Source organism: Pollicipes pollicipes, unplaced genomic scaffold (genome assembly GCF_011947565.3).
Source record: "Pollicipes pollicipes isolate AB1234 unplaced genomic scaffold, Ppol_2.1 Scaffold_4219;HRSCAF=4965_pilon_pilon_pilon, whole genome shotgun sequence".
In the NCBI taxonomy this organism is placed as follows: domain Eukaryota; kingdom Metazoa; phylum Arthropoda; class Thecostraca; order Pollicipedomorpha; family Pollicipedidae; genus Pollicipes; species Pollicipes pollicipes.
Genome location: NW_023596448.1, coordinates 12119632 through 12128129, shown reverse-complemented (window position 1 = coordinate 12128129; position 8498 = coordinate 12119632).

Genomic DNA, 8498 nt, shown 5'->3' with positions numbered 1-8498 from the left:
GGGACAAGAGGGATCGGCGAAAGGACCATGATGTAGGAATGCAAACGGAAGAGCAGAATTTTGGCGGTCCAAATTTCCCGCTCAATTCTATAAAAAGGTGTGGGTTATTACAGTGTTGCATATTTTAAACAGCCCAACAAAACCTTGCCCCTTTGTTGTACCTGGCACGCCCAGGCACAAACATCTACGCACATCACCCGCCGACCTAGCACCGCGGCCGCCCCGCCGACCTAGCACCGCGGCCGCCCCGGCGACCTAGCACCGCGGCCGCCCCGACGACCTACCACCGCGGCCGCCCCGACGACCTGGCACCGCGGCCGCCCCGGCGACCTAGCACCGCGGCCGCCCCGACGACCTAGCACCGCGGCCGCCCCGACGACCTAGCACCGCGACCGCCCCGACAAGAATTTTTTAGGGCTGGTCATTGAATGCTGTCAGGTATCTCTGACGTCACAAAGCCGTTCCATGATGTAATCAAACAATTATCGAAAACGCCTGATGCGTATTTACCCTCGAAAATCTCGCCCGCAGGTTTTCACTCCCATCACGATTAAAATTGCTGCTTCACCACAATAACTCTAGGTTCGCTGAAATTACCACTTCTTTGTCGCACATTGCGCCTGCCAACAAGTCCTTCTTTACCGGTTACTGTCACAGAAACTTCGTTCCAACCCAATAAGTCCTCAGCTGCCCCAAGCAAAGCACAGGTGACCGCGAGTTTCCACAACAACATCTTAGCAACACGATCAGAGAGCACGTGCCGTCTCGACTCGAAGTGACCTACCTCGCCTCACGTTTTGTGTATATCGTTTTGGCTTAGGAGACAGAACTTGGGACAAAATTAATTGGACAATCAGAAGGGCCACTTTCATCATCACAATTCACACCCTGATCACCAGCTGGATCAGTAAGCCAAAGCGGCCAGTTCACCAGAAAGGCTGATGCATCATCAGTGATGCCAGTTAAACTCGGGTATAGCAAACCAACCAAAGATCAGGGTCAAAACGTCCGGTTACAGCTGGAAGGGCATGGGCAATCACCAAAACGGGTGTTGGTTGGGAATCACGTATCGGGTGGCGGTTGATTGGAGAGAACATGTGCACTCTCGATCTTGGCTGCGTGCGCTCACTATTTGACTTATGACTTGGATGGTGTACCGCTGGTGGTGGCGGCTGTTCAAGGTCAGGGAGGTCAAAGGGCGAGGGGGCCGTGTCATGGCACCGTTACGCTTGCCGGTATTGCGGTACGTTGAACATTTTTCATAAAGTTCCGCCTAGAAAAGGAGTTTCACGATAGCAAGTTGAAGTCAGAGCACACAACAAATCTGCTTTGCGTGAGCTCTGATCTACAAATCATCGAATCAAAAAGGCTTGAAAGAAAATTATGACAAAAATGGAATATGCCATCCAAGTACGAAGATGGCCCGCAGCATGGACCGCAGGTAAGGTTATGGGGCCAACGAGTCATGCGAGCTGCCGGGTCAGCGTTTTAGGGTCCGGGCCCAAGAGGCCGTAAAGAGTCCCTTGTTGGGTACTGGTGCTCGTAACTGGCAGGACCCTTCCATGTTCTTATTGTGGCCCATTTCACTGTCCTTTTTCGCATTTCCATTTCATCTCCAGGAAGAGAACCTCGACCAGCAAAAGTGGTTCTCCCACATTCAGGGTCCCGTCCTGTTCCTCTCCAACAACGTGCTCCCCTGGTCGACTAGGAGCCCTTTGCCGACACAGGTTCCCCTGTCAATCACTCTATGCCTCCACTAACCTCGACACAGCGGGAGCCACCTTGTTTCAGGGGTCCCGGCCATCACAGGAGGCCTTCATTAGCAATCGCGTACTCTGGCCTTGCCCTTGCTTTGTAAATAAACTCGCAGGACCCAGGCCGACTGAGAGCTTAGCATTCAGCATTGGTGATCTCGGGTTGATATAAAACCCTTCGTGTTCCCGCGGAACCCTGATAGGCGCAACAACTCCCTTCGACTTACCTTTGGGAGCCATCAGCATGGGGTCGTTGTAACTCCCAGCGTCGGTCAGTATAGAACCAAGCAGTAGTCCAATTTTTGTACATTACTGGCGAGGCCAACCGAAAGCCCGACAACCTACCTTTCCCCATATTTTCTTACCGGATTCAGCCCACTTTTTATGAATGGCAAGATTTCTTTGAGGAATTTTGTGTAGAATATAAAGTCTTTAACTGAAGCGGCGTAGTATTTACGCAAGGTTGGATCCACGGTGCAGTCACTGGACGCACGCGCGTATTCTGATCGGCGAGTGAAGACAACGCTTTGGAAGCCACCTTAGGGCGCCGAAGGCGATCTTCTATGGCGATGACGGGAGGCGGCATGTATTTTTGTTGTGGGGACGGGGATAAGGTTAGCCATGAAGAACCTAGGTCATCCCCGTATTCCAGAGCTTTTTTACTTTAATTTCACAAACCATTGCATGTCTTATGGTCTTAGGCGTGTGAAGATTATTGCATCGTTTATCAGCTCAGCTGTCACGATTTGTATTTGGTGGTGAAAGTAACCACGATTTTTTGTTACCAGGGTAGGGAGGGTTCTGGTGTTGATAGGTTCCTCGCTACACACTAGAAACATACATCTTTATGGGAGGCACACATCCGGCTACACTAAAGGATCTAGCTACCGGGTTTGGGGCCAAGCCATCGGGCTGAATTTCACACCATACTCCAGTTTCGTTTTTGCCCTTGAATAGGTCTAAGAGCTCACCATCACCCCGCTGCAAAATAGTGCTACTTTATCAACTCGCGCTTTGGTGGGGGATTAATTTGACCCCCCGCCCACCCCACCCCCCACCCCCACCCACCGACGGCGTTTCCGGAATGATTTCCGAAAGGCAGGGTGTATCAGCGCCAAAGTTTTTATGGCTCTAGAAAAGTGAAAAGTGGATCGTTTGCTACCAAAATGCAAATGTACCTTGTAGGGTCATTTACCCAGGGCATGTCAAAGTCAGGCCATGCATTCAGCGAAGACAATTTCTTAGGAACCGTTTAATCTGATGCAACAATGAAGTATTAGGCAAAGTTATAAATATCTGTGATAGTTTTCTATCCAACGAAACAATAAAATAATAATTTCATTGACCTGGGATCATGTAAGAAGGTCAGACAAGGTCAAAACCAATCTTTTTCATCACTCCATAGGCTACTGTGTGGAATCATTTCTAACGCTCATTTTGAATTTATTACATGAACCGCAACATACATCTTTTGTGGTCTTCTTTAGGTTCAGAACAGGTCACTGCCCTAAAATGACTCAGGTCAGCATTTTGTTCTAGGAACCTGCTGCCCAGCGTATTCTTTGACACCCGTTAAAGTGCAAAAACTAAAGCAGTCTTGTATGTTATGCAGTCATAACCTTCGCAAGGCCACGCAAGGCCATTCATCTTCAATAAGCAGCAATGACCTTTTGTTTAGAACAGACACCTAGACTCACGGTAGTTGGATGATCTGATCTGAATGTACTTTGGACACCAATTTGAGGTTTGACCTTTTTTGATCTTATTTGACTCAGATTTCAGATCCTAGAAATATCATATTGTGACAAACGTGAGCTTGCATACGGACCAATACATCCTGTTGATTTGGTATCTCTATCCCTCTAAGTTTTTGGGATCTCAGCGGATCAAGTTAACTCCTCCAGCAGGGCGAAAGGTGTCTAACTGGTCACCCGGACACGTGCAAAAGTTAGGTTTTTCTGACATGCGGGTGGTGCGCGGAAAATGTTGGCTTCAATTTTGGCGCAGTACCAAATTATATGACTTAACTTTTTGCCATAGCATCACAAGTGATAATTACCTGTGGGATTTAGGCTAAAACCGAACTGTTTTCATTAGATGCCTAAAAATACTCTGTGAAAATAATAATGATAATAAAATGCCAAAATGTTATCATGCGTCCCCAATTTTGGAGGGTCACACCACGCAAACACCACTGTAGAGCAAAACCTGATATAAACACCAGCAAAGCCTGGTAGAGAATTTTAATTCACGTTTTTCTTTTACACTAATTTGCACCATTCCCGAAAGGCAGGAGTGAAAAATTTGAGAAATGTCTTCTGAATGAAATATAACAACTGAGTATCACATTTTGAGCACCCATTTTCACAGATTTTAAGCCAAGTTCGTTGATTACCAGATTTGACCAAACAACTCAAAGTCTATATCTCTTTAACTACTTTTGTTTTTCTTGGTCTCATACGAATGTGATACAGCCTGTTTTTTTCTTTTTCTCATCAGCTTCAAAGACGCCATCTATGGCCTAAAATGTTGAAACATTTTTTTGCAACATGCTCCACCTGCAAACTTGCATATTTTCGCACATCAATTGGATTAATTTGCCAGCAGCCCAAATATGTTTGATATGGACCCAAAAGTGAAGATATGGTAGGGAATCAAGCAGACAATTTGAAGCACGAAGCTTATTTTTACCGCCATTTTTGCCCTGTTATTCCCCCAGTTAGCCATCACTTTTGTTTGATTTTTTTCATGTCGGGACTCAATAATGATGAATACGGCCATCTGTGCACTCATGAAATTGTTGTGCGATTTGGGCGCGCGGAAATGTCCATGAAATGGATGCTCGTCATATTTCGTAAGACATGGTAATTTCGTGTGGGATAGCTCTAGCTCAGTATTACAAGAGAAGTAGCAGATCAGCCTACAAAATAATTTTCAGTTAAATACATACTGTTATGTTGGGCGTGCTCGATTTAATCTCTAGTAGACCAAAAGGCGTTTAGCCAAAACAGTGTATATCAATCACAGGAGCATGTAGCCATGAAGTCATCCCAATTTCTCACATCGTTAGACCATGTTCGGTAAGAGTACACGGCGGCTATAATCCCCAGGGGAGGTAGCAGTCGTCGGTAACAACAACGGCCACTAAAGATGTGTCAGCATCGCGAAAAGCAATGTTGACAAGGACACGCTGACGTCATGTATATCAACGACAGCGGAGGGTAGAAGAACCGGGGTGGTAGTCAACGGGAGCGGAGGGATATGAGCCAGCTACGTCGTGAATATCAACGAGAGCTGACTTACCTTTCTCGGCGCCGTCCGGACCACCACCGACCCACCGCCGACCCCGACACCAGGCGTGACCTACTCCCCGGCCTGTGATTGGCCGGGTCACGAAAGCACGTAGTTTCGAGAACAGACGCGAAAATAAGAGGTCTCCTTGCAAAAGAAAGGCCGCCGCTCTTGAGGTTCTAGCCCAACACTCAATGTGTTCACGCTCACAACGCAGGCGCGCTAAACCACTGTGCTATCAGAACGATGACCACGTTGGCAGCACAGAGGGCAACTGATCACGTACACAACAGTACGATTGTGCACTATTAAATGATGATATTTTCTGTTGCGCACGGCGTTGCACTTCTCCTTTGCAGTCTGAAAGTCCCATTTAAGCACAAATATGTGAATTGCCCGGAAATCGTAAAAGAATGCAGCTGACCCTTTTGAAACATAATAACCACAGGACTCCAGATGAAACCCCAATTTCCTGTACTTATGTAGCAAAACGTGTTTAGGCAGGTGTGGATGTAAAAATGTATGGCAGCAAAACCAACCCTATTGTTCATGGTGGCAAACATTTATCCAAGTACAATTGTTCATGGCTCATCCATAAGTCGCAGGTGTAATCTTTGGCAAAAAGATAGTGATTTGGCAAGTAGCAGGCCTTTCTACGAACCCGTCGGCTGTAATAGGCAGAATGCTTGCAAAAAGCTATATCGCCGCGAAGACACACCAATTGTCGTTGCTGACGCCCAACTTTGGTAACGCTGAGGTCAACTGAAGTTATCCGGACCACACTCGCAAGGTTCCGAAACACGTGGCGGATGGTTCGCCTTGCGGAACAAGCATTCGTGTATGGCTCGCCGAAGAAGGCCTGCTGCTCATCACGATTCTCTCACGAGGCTGCTGACTTGGCAGCGTTAATCTATCCTCAGCTTAGTCATTTCCATTTCGATAAGGGCCCAGTGCAGAAATAGTCCGCCGTTCAAACCTTTATTGCACTAACGGTATGTTCGTTCGGAATGTAGGCATTTGATTTTTTCGCCAGGGAGTCCTATTCAAAATCTGTCCCAACGAAGTTATGCTTTCTGTTATGTGTATTTTACGCCCATTTCATAGCTGACCCTATATTCTGATGTAAGGAAGCAGCACCGAAAAAACATTCTGTTATGTGATTGTATGTTCTTGTGAGACCATGCAGTAAAGAAAACCGGATTTCAAGTAAAAAACAATGCTAGGTTCATAGCCCTCTATGGGTAGCAGACAAAATGACGCTTGGCATCAAAGTCTTCATGAGACCAGTGAACCGTTGACGTCAGAATGATGTTTAGGTTTGGGAAATTAGCGTCTGGGATTATGTTTGGCGGGCAAAAAGCATTTTCTATTTAAAAGGGTTTGACATCCCATTATCTAAAGTAAGCCATCATTTAAGAAACTAGTTTGAGGTCGCGGATATCAAATCGCCCCGCTGCATCCTCCATGCCGGCGCCATGAAGCAGAAACGCCAAAAAAGAGTCTTTGTGGGATAGTCATCTTTTACCTACGCTTTTTGTAGCATTCCAGCCAAAAACATTGGGGGCAAGCAAACACTGGGGTACCTAACTCATCATTGGGGGGAGGTCCAGGGCCCTCACAACAGAATACGAATCGACATCCGTGGAATCAACTATGATGACGCGCAAAGGAAATCAGCCTGCTATTGTTTCACATTTACTCAGAGTTTCTGTAAGTTCGTAAGCATTGGATCGAGGACCGATTAGCAGCCTCCCGATCTACACTACCGGCACCTTCCTGGCTGTCCCAGCACCCAGTTTCTAACCTTTATCTCATTCATCTCATCTGTGATACAGCCGTGGGATCTGACCACGTCTTGTTTTGATCCTGACAAAAGTGACGCCATTTGATGGCAATTTGCAGGTTTGGCAGGCGAGAAGGACAAAAACTTGGCATTACAGATTACGCAGAACCGTTTAGATTTTTCGAAAGTCAAAGGTCTCAGCCTCTTTTTGTACCAGCTTTTGTTTTCGCAAGAAAGCGGTTGTCACTCTGGCAGCTGCAACTGTGACAGCCTTTTAGAAAGATCCCAGCGGTTGGACAGCTGGAATTCTAAAAGTGATCCTATTACTTTAAATTATAGTAGAGCATGCAAGATTCGAGTGCGGTTGATTGATACACCATTATAAAGGACGATAACAGTCCCTGCCCTGTCAGGCGAGTGCTAACATGACTATTAACTAGCTCGCCATTAAGTTGCTCACCAAGTTTGGACATTGATCTTCTTTACATTTTGCGATTGTCTATTTCACCATTTAGTGGTTTGACATTTTAAGTGTTTCGCCTTTTCACAGTTTGTCATGTAGCAGATCGCTATTTTAGCGTCTCGCGTTTGCTACATGTCACCATGTTGCAGTCTGCCACTTAGCCGATTTGACTTTATGACGTGTTGACTTTTTTGCTCGTCACCAATGTAGCTATCGCTTTACAGCAGTCGACCGAAATTTATTCGCTAAACTGCGAGTCTACTTTTTGTCAAGACGTCAACCTAATAAGGTGCTTCGGTTTTCCACTCCTACGAAGAAAAGGGACAAAGAAGGGACAGGACAATGCTCACAAGGCTGGGCACCCAAGATACACGAGTTGCGCTTCGTAGTTGTGATATATTAATGACTGTTTTATTAGTGACCATGGGGTGTGCTGAATCGTAATGCCTTATCGGGGGGACTGCCATGGGCATAAAGTACTGTTCGGTGAAGTTTCTCCCATCTACTTCCATTATAAAAGGGTGCCAAGGAATGGAAACGACGCATGTTGTGTAGTGGGTTCCAGAGTGGTAGCATTTTTGTATTGTTAATTAATTTGTTTGAAATCTTTGACTATGACCACCCTTCGAAGCGCCAAATTTTTACAGTAGAGACATTGGATGGTTATTAACGTTGTTTAACCAGTTCTTCCGCAGCGGCAAATCGCTCATTAAACGGCGAGCAGTGGCTTTTCTTTAGCAAACGAATCACAAACGAGTCACAAACTAATTGGTGTTGACTGTTTCCAGATCAGGTCAACGTACGGCACGATCGCAGTCACGGGGGAGCTGGGCTAGGTGTAGAGGTAATGAGCACGGGTGAAGGAATGCGGGTGTAGGCGTGCGGAGTTGAGAGCTGGAAACATGATGGTTATGCAGCGTTTGTCATTGCGCCCTAAGTGACATCGCGGTGGCTTCAACTTGCAAATATGAAGAGAGTGTTGCCAGCGATGCGCAGAAAATGGGCGCTGTTTACTCTCCGTCGATTGAGAGATCCAACCGGTTTGGTGCGTGAAGTCTATGCGTCAGCCCGACACACAAGTGGAGAAGACAACTTTAACGGCTTTGTAATGTTTACACATATTGCTCTCACACCACACACAGGGCCCACCACACACATTTTACACGCTAACTTGCTCCATTGCAGTCCAAGTGAAATGTGGTATATT